At 44.8% G+C, this 13,819-nt stretch overlaps 1 protein-coding gene and 1 non-coding gene across 2 annotated transcripts in view; both read left to right on the top strand.

The window, feature by feature from the left end:
* The window catches only part of ERC2 (ELKS/RAB6-interacting/CAST family member 2), a 743,930-nt gene that overhangs the window by 320,661 nt on the left and 409,450 nt on the right, over nt 1-13,819 (top strand). The window lies entirely within an intron of this gene.
* LOC123232834 lies at nt 4,903-5,092 on the top strand. Its single transcript, XR_006505330.1, has one exon. It is a non-coding gene; the product is annotated as a U2 spliceosomal RNA (small nuclear RNA).

Genomic DNA, 13,819 nt, shown 5'->3' with positions numbered 1-13,819 from the left:
TCCCTCCCTCCCTCCCTCCATCCCTCCCTCCCTTTCTCTGTCCCTCCATCCCTCCGTCCCTCCCTCTCTTCTTCTTTTCCCTGTAGATTCAAAGACAAACAGTGAATCAGATCTGTCATTCAGGAGTTTACATTCTATCAGTGACTTGGGTCCCTCACCTTATTCATGATGAGCATCCAGATTTAGGGACACATCCGTGCATCTGAATATGACAAGCATGAAGGGTTTTTTGTAGTTGTTTTTGTCCCATGGATTCTCTGCCTTGGTTGTTTCAATAAATATCAGCTGATGGGTTGTATCAAACGTTGAATTTCTATTAAGACTCTGAAGTTACTAGTTTCCCTTTCTGTTGCGGGGAACAACATGGCAGCTCTTGGTTCTTGACCCAGTCATCTGAGGGTAGGTGGCTAGGTAGAGGCGCAGCTTGCTGTGAGCTCCGTTCAGGCCTGGGTGTTTTCAGGTTGGCTCAGCATCTGCTTTTGGGGTGAATGAGGGGAGTTAGCTGGATGATGGATTTTTTATGGAAAGTGCCCATGTCTAATGAATATTAAACATGTAGCCAGTGTTTATTTAGGTCTTCATATGTGACTGTCGATCACAAGTTCAAACAAGCCTCAGGCAAGTCTACCATCTAACAACCTTTATGGCAAATTTTAATATTTTATAGACGGTAAATACTCCATGCATTTGAACAAGGCCTGTTTCTTTCGGGAATTCGGCTGCCTTTGGGCTCAGACACGCTTCTACGATACCATGGGAAGCATTTGCTCTCAGTAGATGAGGTCTTCATATGCCGTGGTTGTGTTTTGTACTCAATTTGTGGGTAGAGATGGCAGCAGCCCAGAGGAGGGGGTGTTCTTCTCTTGGGTGAATAGAGCTCATGGACCAGGACAGTTGACAGAATACTGGTTCTGAAGTCAGATCATAGTTCAAATCCTATTTATGTCACTTACTGGCAATGGGACTTCAGGCTAGTGTCTTCACCTCTTCCAACCTCAGTTTTCTTACCTGTAATATGAGGGGGTTAGACTGTGTTGCCTCTAATATCCCTTCAAGCCCTAGATCTTCAGTCTTAGGACCTTGTGGCATTGGATGGGGATGTTTGATTTTTAAACTGTGGAAAATGTGGAACTGAAAAATTAAAAAATAAATCTTAGGAGCACAGCTAGAAAGAGCCTTGGTCTGATTTCCTTATTTTATGGTGAGGAAATTGAGGTACAGGGAAGCAATTTGACTTGGCTAAGGTTACACAAGTGATTATAGTCAGAGATTGGATTCAAACCTTGGTCTCCTGTTGATTCTAGGGCCGATGTTCTCTCCAATTGGGAAATGTCCTTAAGAGATGTCAGCAGGACCATTCTGAGTGGCAGATATCACACAGTGAAGACTCTAGGAAACACAAGACAATAGATAGAAAAGGAAGAAAGCAGAAGCCACAGTGACTCTCCTAGTGATGACAAGTCTCTTGCTGCCATGACCCTTTTGTGGAAAATATTCTTTTGAACTCAGAGTTGAGGGGGATGTAAATAATACTTAGGCCATTGTCCTTTCCATCCTAGAGGAAGGTATGCATGAAGCATTGTTCTGCCAGGAGCCAAAGAATAAGCAATCCTATGTGCTGTGTCCGGTGTTTGGAATGCTCTTACTCCTCATCTGTCCTTTGCTCCTCAAAATCCCCAACTCCCATCAAAACTATATGAGCTCTTGGGGCAGCTGGGTAGCTCAGTGGAGTGAGAGTCAGGCCTAGAGACAGGAGGTCCTAGGTTCAAACCCGGCCTCAGCCACTTCCCAGCTGTGTGACCCTGGGCAAGTCACTTGACCCCCATTGCCCACCCTTACCAATCTTCCACCTATGAGACAATACACCGAAGTACAAGGGTTTAAAAAAATAACAACTATATGAGCTCTTTCCTAATATCCCTGGATCCTAGGACTCCTTGTCTATTTTGTATATGCTTGCATTTTACATGGCATCTCACCCTTGAGGATCATTTTTTCTATTTTGTTTATATCTAGGTGTGCGCGCGCGCGCGTGTGTGTGTGTGTGTATAGTGATCATTTATATATTTTATTTTTATATTTGCATTCCCCATACCTAGCATAGCACCTGGCCTGTAGCAGGCACTGACAAATGCCTGCTGATTGACCCTGGTCCCTTTCCCCCCAAATGAACCCCGCAGGACTTCTCATCTGTTTTTACACCATAACAGTTTGGGGCTAAACCCACCCAAACCCTCTCATCCAGTTTTCCTTTCAGTTGAGGATATGCCAAGGCCTGGCTGTGAGCAGGGAGTCTCCATGCAACCTGGCACAGGGTGGAATGAAGTGGTGCACCATGTTGGAAGGGGCACTGGATGCTAAATCAAGCCAGAAGCTCGCTGGCATGGATCTGAAGCAGAAGGCTTCTTGCACTTCGGATAGACATACTCCGTGACAAGAGCAAGGAGCGATTGATGGCCCATCCGGTGGGCTCCATTGCTGTCCATGCAATATGAAGAGTACACGAGGATGGCCCCTGGGACACTGGTGGGCTGTTTAGGGGATAATGTGGACAAGAGGTGCAGAGCATGAGTGTTTGGGACGCGCATCTTAGAAAAGAATGCCCACGTTGACAAACTGGCAGATCCTTCAGAATTGGAGGGATATTTTCGAAGACCTTTAGTACTTTTTCTTAAAGTGGGTCCTGATTTCCAAGTCTAAAAGCCTCCTAACATAGAGCAGTGTATTCCTTTAGGTGGCTGCTTGGGGGTAGCTGGGTAGCTCAGTAGATTGAGATCCAGGTCTAGAGATAGGAGGTCCTAGGTTCAAATCTGGCCTAGCGTGTGACCTTGGGCAAGTCACTTAATCCTCATTGTCTAGCCCTTACCACTCTTCTGCCTTAGAACCAGCACACAAAGGCAGAAGGTAAGGGCTTAAAAAAAAGATGGCTGCTATTTTATTTCTGATGGGTTCTGAGCCCTCAGCTGTAGAATGTATTGGACTCTTACAAAATACTTATCCATTTTTATTAGCTACTCCAAGGATCAAAATATGTAAATATTTAAGCATAAGAAGTAGGACTCATTTAAAATGTGTCTTTAGTTTATAATGTAAATGGCAGATAAATGTAATGTGATTTTAAGATGATATAAATAATAGGCAACAGCACTTTGCTCATTTTGTTTGGTAGTTTTTCGAGGCAAGAAGGCATGAGGATGTCAGTTGGCTGGCTTCACTTTGCCATCACTTAAATCTCCCATTTTAAATATTTTTACAGGCATCAGCCCTGTGCCCTGGTTAGAGAACGAGGTTAAACACCCACGATAATTTATATATTTGCACTGTTTACAATGACTCGGGCTTAAATCACCGAAATAGAGTTAGAAATAAACATTGTAATTTTCACAGGGAAATCAACATCGTTTTGCTGTGCTTAAATCTAAACTCTGCAAAACCATTCCTGGGGGACTGCGGTCGGGCTCCTTGTGTTGGGTGTTGCGATTCCTCATGTTGTTCAGACGTTTGTTGTAGATTTTTTGGTGTGGTGTGTGTTTGTTCAAGGCAGTCCCACAAGTCTCTTTTCCTGGATTTCAAACTAAACATCTTCCTCTGCTTCAATCATTTGTCTTTGGGGCTTCCCTTTCCCTCTCAGAAGACCTCATCCAGAAACAGAGCCATGCCATGGTCCTCTTTGGACTCAAAGGGGGGCCCGACTCCACTCAGAGAAGCTGCCTTGGAGAAGTCGGGGTTGCCCAGGAGGGCAAGAGATGCCCAGCGCTCTTGACATTTTTCTTCTGGCAATTTTCCATGTAGATTTTGGCTGCTCCTGTTGTCATTTCTGGGAAGCGATGGGTACGGCCCCATTGAGAGCCCCCCACAACTTATTACTGGGCTCCTTCCCATAACCACCTTTCATTTTATGTCTTCTGAAGCAACTACCTCAGCTCCAAGTTGCACCGAAGAGTCAAGTCCCTCTGCCTCTGCCACAAGTAGGACAGATCTTGGAAGAAGGTAGAAGCTGGCATCGGTAGCAACCAGCCACTGGAATTCCACGTGCTAAAGACCATGACTTGGAAAACTTGTGCGAATCAGGGAAGGTCACCAACTCTACCTTCATAATCAATGGGGGTTTGCAAGAAGAAATCATGCCAGGCAAACTTTATTGTTTTCTAGGTTCAAGATTAAAGAAAGGAATTCAATAGATACAATGTCTGATATTGAATAAATCACCGAAAATAATGTCTCCATAGATCTTTGTGAGAGGAAAGAGACAACTCAATGAGAATTGGCTCTGAGCACTGTCATGTGGATTCAATTTGGTTGTTGTAATAAATTACAGCAGAATGCGGTCCATTGGGATGATGCTCAGATCAGTATCGGGTCAGCCCTCAGCATCTCTAGGAGTGATCTGGAGGAATGAACCATGTGCTTAATGAGGTTTGTCAGGTCGTGATACACAGAGACCCTTCTTAGTGCCATCGTTGTTAATTAACCTTGAATAAGTGCATTGAGTGTGAGACACCCGGTCTGGTCCTGGAAGAGTCTCAGGGCGCTGATGGATGTGCAATCAAATAAAGTGCATACGCAGACACGGTGCAGATATAGGGAAAGAGAAGGGTCTAAGCTTAGCCATCCAAAATCCGTTTATCCCTTCAACATTCAACAGATATCAATTAGGCACCTTCTGTATGCAAAAATGGTGCTAGGACTGGAGATACAAAGACAGCCAGCAATGAAACAGTTCTTGCCCTCATTAAAATCAGACTTCAGTGGGAGAAAATACCATGCACACAGAGAAGAAAATACTAAAATATAAACCGAGCAAATACAAAGTATTTATGGAGAAAATATTGTAAAAGAATCCCTGGAGAAATATAAGCTGTGATATCTCCCTCCTTGTACTCTGCAACCCAGCCATCATGGCCCGCTTCTCAGCCTTTTGGCTAAGATCAAGGTAGTATCTGTTCTCATCACTTTAATATCTGGCATTTCCTCTGTCTGAGAACAATACATTGAATGGATCTTTGGAACATGGAGTCAGGTTAGGAGCTTGCTCTGTCTATTCTACATATTGACTTGGTGTTGTAGTACTTCCAGGAATGGTGCACCTTCCTCTGAGAGAAATTATTTGTACATTAAAAAAAGAAACAAAAAGAAAATCAGGGGAAAAACCATTGGGAAGAAGAATTAATTGTCTACTGGCTTTGGAGTCAGGAAGATCTGGGGACAGCTCTTACCTCTGCTGACACTTTCAAGTTGGGTTATCATGAGCAAATGTGAGCTATTTAACAAGGTCAAGCCCTTTTATCTCTCAGTGCCTCCAGGGAGTTCTACTGGATAAGTAAGTCACAGAGAAGTGGCTGATCTTTGGTTGAAGTAGTTTCTATATTGGTGTATCTTCCACTGGTGGTAACTGGGTGAGGGAACTAGATGGCTTAATGGATTAAGTACCAGGTCTAGAGATGAGAGGTTATGGCTTCAGATGTGAGTGTGAAGCCCCCTGCTCCCCTTTATGATTATAATAGTATTAGCCCTTTATGATTATTTTATAATACAATCATTAGTTTTGAGTTAATAGTCAAATAATGTAGTTTTCTATATAAGCTTTATAAATGTTAGCTAAGAAAAAAAATACAGTTTATGGTGGCATCAGATCTTGTTTACAGGCATTTTGACCTTAAGCCTATATCCCAAGAGTTTCCACTTAGCCCATCACATCCTCTCTGTGTATGACAGAATAGTCAGACAGAGGGTAGAGGACTGCTCTTAGGTGTATGACAGGGTAGTCAGACAGGCACCCAACTGCTGACTCCTAGTATTTCATAATGATTGTCAGCAGAAAAACAATTAGCCCCCAACCCCTTATTACAGAGACCTTGGAAAGATCAGTTATAATAATAGATGTAAGTTAACACTCATAGTGGTCTTTTTTATACTTCCTAGCCTAATCAGCATTTGTGTCATTAATTAAGAACTGCCCATGTGAAAGATTTTGCATCCATTCTGTTTTAGTTTTGATTGGATTTTCTGTCACTGTGTCATCAGATTTCTTGGCATAAAAAAGGCTATTTCCTAAGACGTGGGGTCTCTGGTTCTGATCTTGACCAGAGTCTGGCTTTATTGGGAGGCTGATCTCCTCTCAAATAAACCTATTTGGTATGATAAATTTTTGCCACACAAATTTGGCTCAGATTTCCTAGCTATGTGACCCTGGTGAAGTCATTTAATGTTCATTGCCTGGTCCTTTTCACAGGGTTTAAAAAAATAGCTCTCCCAATTCAGCACCATTGAAATTACAAATCTAGACCTCTTGCGCAGCCACCTAAGACAAGGTAGGTGAGGACTTTTAATAATGATTTATTTCAACATGTTAGTCGATTCACTGTCCCGTCAATATGGGAAATCTCTCCGGTGTCACAGATGACACAGTCCATTCATGTTTTCTTGTCCTTGGTAGCATTTGTTCATGCCATACCATAAATTCTCCATAGGGGATCTCTCACTCACCACGGCAAAGTCTTTCCCTGGCTTTTCCCTGACCTTTCCAGGGACACCAGTGCAGCACTCAGATAGTCCACCTATGTGTCCCCCATTCCTAAAATTGGGTTGTCTTTTCAACTATCCATCTACAGTGGTAGAAATTAATAATCTGACTCCTTGTAGCTTCCATTTGTCTCCTCAATGCCTTGACTCACACACCATCTTGATTTTCAGAGGAACTAGTGGTCTAAGATTCATAGCCATGTAACATCACATCATTAAGAATTTTGATGCTCCAAAAAGGAGAACAGGTGGAGGCCAGCAATAGAATGACATAGCCGAGAAAATGTGACCCAGTTAATTTTCTTTCTCCCATTTGAATCCTTATATCTGCCATATAGGTACAATGGGAACATACCTAATGATGTCTCCTTCCCACTTGGAGTCACAGCCAGAACAATCCATCAGTCGCTGAGCATTTATTGAATGCCATTGTATTAGATGCCGGGGAAATAAAGGCAAAAATAAAAATGATGCCTGCCCTTAAGGAGATAACATTATTTTAGGGAAAAAGACCCCCACATCTCCCAGAAAAGGGGAAAGAGTCTCTCTCCACAAAACATTAATTCTGGACTATTCTACAACAGAATCAATCATTTCTCTCTCTCTCTCTCTCTCTCTCTCTCTCTCTCTCTCTCCCCCTCCCTTCTTCCCTCCCTCCCTCCCTCCTCCTTATCTTCCACCTTAGAGTCCATATTGTTTATTGGTTCCAAGGCAGAAGAGGGATAAGGGCTAGGCAATGGGAGTTAAGTGACTTACCCAGCTAGGAAGTGTCTAGGGCCATATTTGAACCGAGGACCTCCTGGTTCTAGGCTTGGCTCTCAATTCACTGAGCCACCTAGCTGCCCACAATCATTTCTTTTAGGTATAGGCACCAGGGGCACCACTGATTCTCTGATAAGATCACAGGATGTTTTGCACATGATGGCTGGATGAGGCCCTATCACCCTGCTTATTGTAGTTGTTGGGGTGCTCCTTAAATCCTTTGGATTAGTTCTGGGTTCTCTAAAGACATCGTCTGAGGGGAAGAGGGCCACTCCTTCCCTTATATATGTATGAAGAGATGTCCAGTGAGGAAGGGAATAGCCTCAGTGGCGAAATATATCTTTTCTGTCTAATTTCTGTGAACAGTCAGATTTCAGGGTGAATTCCACAACTGGAGACAGAAGCACATGATTTTGTCTGCATTATAATTAAACATTATCATTAAACTAAGGAACAATTGATGGAGTTGCCCACATTAGCTATTCATTTTCTTTGCAAAAATCAATCGGTCGGTAATGATGTTTTTATGAAAGAGAAAAGAATGTATTTTATTGCTTTTGTGGAAGAGAAGAAACTAACTGCAGCAAAGAGTTGTGATTTTCTTTTTTGGATGGGACACAGCACCAGCTCAGGCTGTCGTCTGTCCTTCCTCCCACTTGTCCCTGTTCCCAGCCATGGAGAACATTTTCAGGGGATCTTCCCTGCACTCCAGCCAGACTCAAGCTGTTGAGCAGATGTGAACCAAAGAGGCCCCCATCACTGCATTTCCCTTTGCAGTGGCAGTTTTGTGGGGTTTTGATAGCCCAGGCACTGGAGGTCTGTGTCCGGCCCACAGGGTCTAGCGGTGCAACCCAATCTGGCCAAAGCCTTCTGTAGCCTCGCTATTGCCCATATTCTGTTACAGCGCATGGCACGGGAAATTGGAAGGCCCTGACGGACCCCATTTGGCCCGCATCAGCTCTTCTTTTCATTTTGATATAAAAGTATACACCTCGGCCAGATGGGGATATGGAGGAACTTAATAAACGTGGAGACATCTTAAACATTGGAATGTAGGCAGCAGGCGGCTTCTCCTCCATCCTTCTGCCCGTATCGGCAGCCCCCTCCGCTCGCCTGAGCTGCTGCCGCTTTTATGGAGGGAACCGATAGGCTGGGTCACGAGGCAACGGCCCGGGTACGATTTGGTGACCTCCCCAGGGCCGGGTAGCGTTTCACCAGCTTGGTCTCGGGCCAAGTGAACCTGTTTTCTGCGAGACGGCTATTTGAGATTTTATACAGACGTTGTTTCTGATAAAATCAGATGAGCTGTTACGCATCTCTCCATAAATCTTCCACTTGGAGACTCTTTGGGGCTGGAGCATTGTAAGAATTTCACTAGATTTTTCCACAGGAGGCCTTTCCCAGGCCCCTGGATGTCGTGGGCCTCCCCGGGCAGGCGATCACTTCCCATGGAGTTGGGTTGTTGGTAGGTTGACTTCCCCGTGTGGAATGGCAGCTCCTTGCGGGGAGAGGCTGTGCTTTTGACTTTGATCTCAGCCCGGGGCCTGACTCATAGTTGGCATGGAAAAAAAATTCTCCTTGACTTTGTTCATCCCCCAATCCCAGATTTGGAAGGGCTGGAGAGGACCAAATTGCCTCTGTAGACTACCCAGCAAATGGTGACCCATCCAGCCTATCTTGAAGACTCTGCGTTATGGAAAGCTCACTACCTCAGAAGGTGGCCACTTCCACTTTTTGGGCAACTCTGATTGTTTTGGATTGAATCAGGATCTTGTGGTTTCCAATATACTGGCCTTTAGGCGTCACTAGGTTCTATGTAAAATTGTACTTAAACCCTCCCCCCCCCCAAACCCTTACCTTCCTTCTTAGAATCAATACGTGTGTTGGTTCCAAGGCAGAAGAACTGGCAATAGGGGTTAAGTGACTTGCCCAGGGTCACACAGCTTGGAAGTGCTGAGGTCAGATTTTAATCTAGGGCTTTCCATCTTCAAGTCTAGCTCAATCCATTGAGCCCTCCATCTGCCCCCCAAACATTGTGCTTCAAAAATGAATGTAGACATTTTCTTCAGCCATTTTCTGTGAAAAAAAATGGACTCGAAGTAGGAGTTTTTTGATGTTGTACATTTTCCAGTAAACTGATGTTTGTTAGTAATGCTTAACTCCGTTGTCCCTTCCTATCTGACTCAAAGGAATCCTTAACAGATAACTAAAAGTTGCATTCTAAAGGGAAAGGTCTAATTCGGGGAAAGCTATAAAAGTATGAGTACCTTTTTAAAAGAAGGGGAAGGAAAAGGCAGTCGTCCTTTCCTAGGTCCCTACGATGTGCTGGGCACTTCACAGGATTACCTCATTTAATCCACACAGTAATCTTGGGAGATAGGATTAGTAGGATCTCCACTTATATGGAGATAGAAGGTATACACCAGATACATACATGAGGTATACAGAATAAGCCGGAGATAACCAACAGTGGCAAAGCATTAAGGGGAACCGAGGAAGGTTCAGGCAGAATGTGGAACTTTTCCTGACACTTGAAGGTAGGCAGGTAAGGCAGGAAGCAGCCAGTGAAAATACCACACGTTGGGATATGGAGCGTCATGACTGAGGGACAACAAGGACAGAATGACTATAGAACGGAACACAACACAGAGGGGAAGAATGTGTAAGAAGCTCGGAGAGGTGGGAAGAAAACAGGATACGGAGGGATTTAAAATTTATGCAGGAGACGTTCTATATTATTATTATTAATATTATTATTATTTCTATATTATCTTAGAGGCCATAGGAGAGCCCTAGAATTTAGTGAGTAGGGGAATGACCTGGTCAGAGCTGCACTCATGGGAAAGCCCTCGGGGGGCGACGGGGATCCGACAAGTGGTCTTGTGGGACGTGTGGGAGAAGGAGAGGTGAAGGCTGGAGGCTGCAAACTTGTTCACTTGTGAATCCTTGAGCTCCCTCATGTACGTTGTCCTTCTCCTAACATCGATCACTTCCCCTCTTTGCAATTCTTGTTCATCTCCTTCTATGGCTCCTCCATGTTGGAACTGCCCAACATGGTCTTCCTTGGGGTCTTCCTTGGGGTCTTTTATCCCTGTGCGGGCACAGAGCTCAATAAGTCTTTGGATCATTACTAGACGACCATCTGTCCCCCGTTTCTGGGTGTATATGCCCCCGCTGACTTATTTTTTATCCTCCCCTTACTGGAAGACATGGTTCGTGATATATCACAGGCACCTCTCACCCCTCCTCACATCTGCAGTGACGTAGGATTCGTGGATCTCTTTTCACGGAGGAATGCTCCATTTACGCCGGGGTCAATGGCGAGCCCAGATTGCTGCTGTCTTTAATGAAACGCTAACTGGAGTTTTGAGAAGTGTGAAATACAGAAAAGGCTCTGCCTCAGCCTCTCTCTGGCCTGTTTCTGCTTTACAGTGCTCTGGCTCGCCAGTTTTATTGGGTGCTCGAGTTTTTGGAATTGGAAAAAGACAGAAGGTAAAATGTTTCAGGAGTTTTAAAGATTTTACAGGTTGGGGTGAGGCTCTTGCTTTAAAATAGTAGATAAAGACGGAGTTAGGAGCTGGACCTGTGATTGCATTCATCTGGGGCACTTGCAGGTGAGGGAACTCTCTCTGCCCATGGAGATCACCACCATTATCCAAAGGCATTTTAGGAAGCATTTCCTATGTGCCAAGCACTGTGCCATGTTCGGGGATGCAAAGAAAGGCAGAAGAGGAGTCTGCCCCGAAGGAGCTCACCTTCTAAGCGGACGGAGATATTCCATCTCCTACCTCCGTATCTTTACCCTGCCTGACCTCATGCCTAGAATGCCCTCCCAGGCTTCCCTTAAAGCTTGTTCAGGCTAGAGAAAGCCTTCCCTGATGTCCCTCAGCCTTTAGTGTCCGCCCTGCTCTAGATTCCTATGCATTTATTCTCTCTACATGCTTTGTACACATTTAGGGAGTTCCCCCAAGCCCTTGGAGTGCAGGATCTGTTTCATATTTACTTTTGAGTCCTTGGTGCCTTGTGTAGTGCCTGGTACACTGCAGGCATCTAATAAATGCCAGCGAATTGAATTAAATTGAATGGGTTGATACTCTGGGGGAGGGACTTCTCTGTGCTTTTTTTTTCCTTTGTGGAAAATGGGCCACGTCCTGAGACCTGTCGGTTCTCAGGGGAAACCCCTCTTCCGTGGCCTGCGCCAGAGGAGACACCAGGGAGCACGTCCACGTTCATGGCTCGTGTCTGAAAGACGAGATCGGCAGGGATGCTCCTTCTTCCCCCTTTGGGACCCGGCGCTCAACGGACAAATCTCACTGGGTTGGCTGGGTGGTGGTCTGAAGAGCTGCCCAGGGAGTGTGCGTGACGTTACAACTCGGCCTCCATCACCCCCACTTCCTTTCCCAGGGCTCTTGTTCATTTGCCTGGAGATGGGGCTCATCTGGGACCCAAGCAGGAACGGGGAAAGCAGGGCTCTTTGGAGGGTCACCGAATGGAAGAAGCTACAATGACTGTTTACTTAAAGTGGGCACGGTGGTCTCTCTGACAGGAAGAAGTTCGGGGTGTTCTCCCTAGAAAGTTAAAGAACAAAACTGTTAAAAAATAATCAGTTGAGATCTGGATGCCACATTTTTGTTAAATCCTCCCCATCCAACTTAGAGTCAATGCTGGGTATTAGTTCTAAGGCAGAAAAGCAATAAGGGCTAGGCACTGGGAGTGAAGTGACTCACCCAGGGTCACACTGCTAGGAAATGTCTGAGGCCAGATTGGAACCCAGGATCCCTTGTCTCTGGACCTGACTCTCCATCTGTTGAGCCACCCAACTGTCTCAGGGTGCCCTATTTGAAGGCTGAGTTAAATAGTAGAAACCCTTGGAAAAGAAGCATTTAATGGAAATTCTGGTATTCCCCTAATCTGGTAGATTCTGAACACTCCTTAAGGCTCCTCTTCCCACAGGTCACAGAAGGGCAGAATCCAGGGGTCCAATAGGAGAATCGGCCCATTCCAGATTTCAGAGGACTGCGGCCCACGTGGCCTGAAGCACCATTAGTGTCAGGCCCTCTCAGTTAACTTGACATGAATATAAAGGTAGAAATACTAGGATTCAAAGCTTGCTAAGACAGACAGAGGCAGGAGATGTCCATCTCCTTTTAGGGCACCGGATGGCTCCTTGGAATCTGCCCTCCTGGCAGCGCGTGGGAGGAGGGTGGCCAGAGTGCAGGTGTCACGGTTTGGAATGGCCAGTGCGGTAGTGACCAGGTTAATGTCAAGATGAGGTGAAAGTTCCCGTGTCAGAGCCCAGAGTTCCAGGGAGAGGGAAATGGGGAAGACAGTCAGAGCTGATCAGAGAGCGGACAACATTGAAAACCTTGAAGTCGTATGCATGTGACTTTTAGTTAGCTGCACAATTGTTGCTTTCCTCCATTAGAATGTGGAAAGAGAATCAGATTTGGAGTCAGAGGTCCTGGATTTGAATCCTGGCTCTGACATTTACTCCTTGTGCAACCCTGAACTTACAAGTCATTTAACTGCAACAGTCCTCAGTTTCCTCACCTGTAAAATGAAAGACTTAGATCAGATGGCATATAAGGTTTCTTTAAGCTGCAATACTGTTTATTATCTTACATTCCCCAAAGACAAGAGAGTGTAACTATTCTGTGGCATCGAAGCTCAGGGGGATGAGGGAGCTTGCAAAATATTGAGATTGCAGTTAATGGTGCTGTTCCCAAGGTCACCACGGCTCACTGATAGAGCCAAGGTTTGAGTACCATATGCACGCCCCGTAGGCACCCAAAATAGGAAAAAATAACATTCTGGACCCTCGTCAAATACAAAAGTTAATGGACTTTTAATGCAACAAGTGCAGATGCAATTTTCCTTTAAATGTTGGATTTTTTAAACAATTATGATGGCCCTGCAAAACTTTAAGATATTTTAGATTAAACAGAGTTTCTATTTTGTTGAGAGTGGAAGTCAAGATTGAATGAGACAATCCAAATGGCAAAATTCCTTAAACTCGGTTAATAGGGAAAAGAGCATGGAACAAGCATTCTTTGCTCCTAACTCATTGTGTGGAAGTGTGCAAATTGTTTACTTTGCCTTAGTCTTAGTTTCCTCATCTGTAAAATGGAGGAGTTAGATTAGGAGGGGTCTGTCCAGGTCTAAAATCCTGATCCAACTTCCCAAGGAAACATTTTGTTTAACCTAATAGTACCTCCTACATACTAAGAACCAGTTTAGTGGGAGAACCTTGGAAAAGATAAGCCTGAGGGGAAGATAAAGCTTCAGGCCCTCCATCTGCTGAAATGGACTGTCCAGATCTCTCAATAAATTTTCTTTTTCTTTCTTTTTCTTTCCTTCCTTCTTTCTTTTTCTTTCCTTCCTTCTTTCTTTTTCTTTCCTTCCTTCCTTCCTTTCCTTCCTTCCTTCCTTTCCTTCCTCCCTCCCTCCCTCTCTCCTTTCCTTCCTTCCTTCCTTCATCCCTCCCTCCCTCCCTCCCTCCCTCCCTCCCTCTCTCCCTCTCTCTCTCTCTCTCTCT

This window comes from Gracilinanus agilis, chromosome 1, assembly GCF_016433145.1.
Source record: "Gracilinanus agilis isolate LMUSP501 chromosome 1, AgileGrace, whole genome shotgun sequence".
Classification (NCBI taxonomy): domain Eukaryota; kingdom Metazoa; phylum Chordata; class Mammalia; order Didelphimorphia; family Didelphidae; genus Gracilinanus; species Gracilinanus agilis.
Note: the sequence above shows the minus strand (reverse complement) of the source record. Positions and strands in the feature narration are given on the sequence as shown.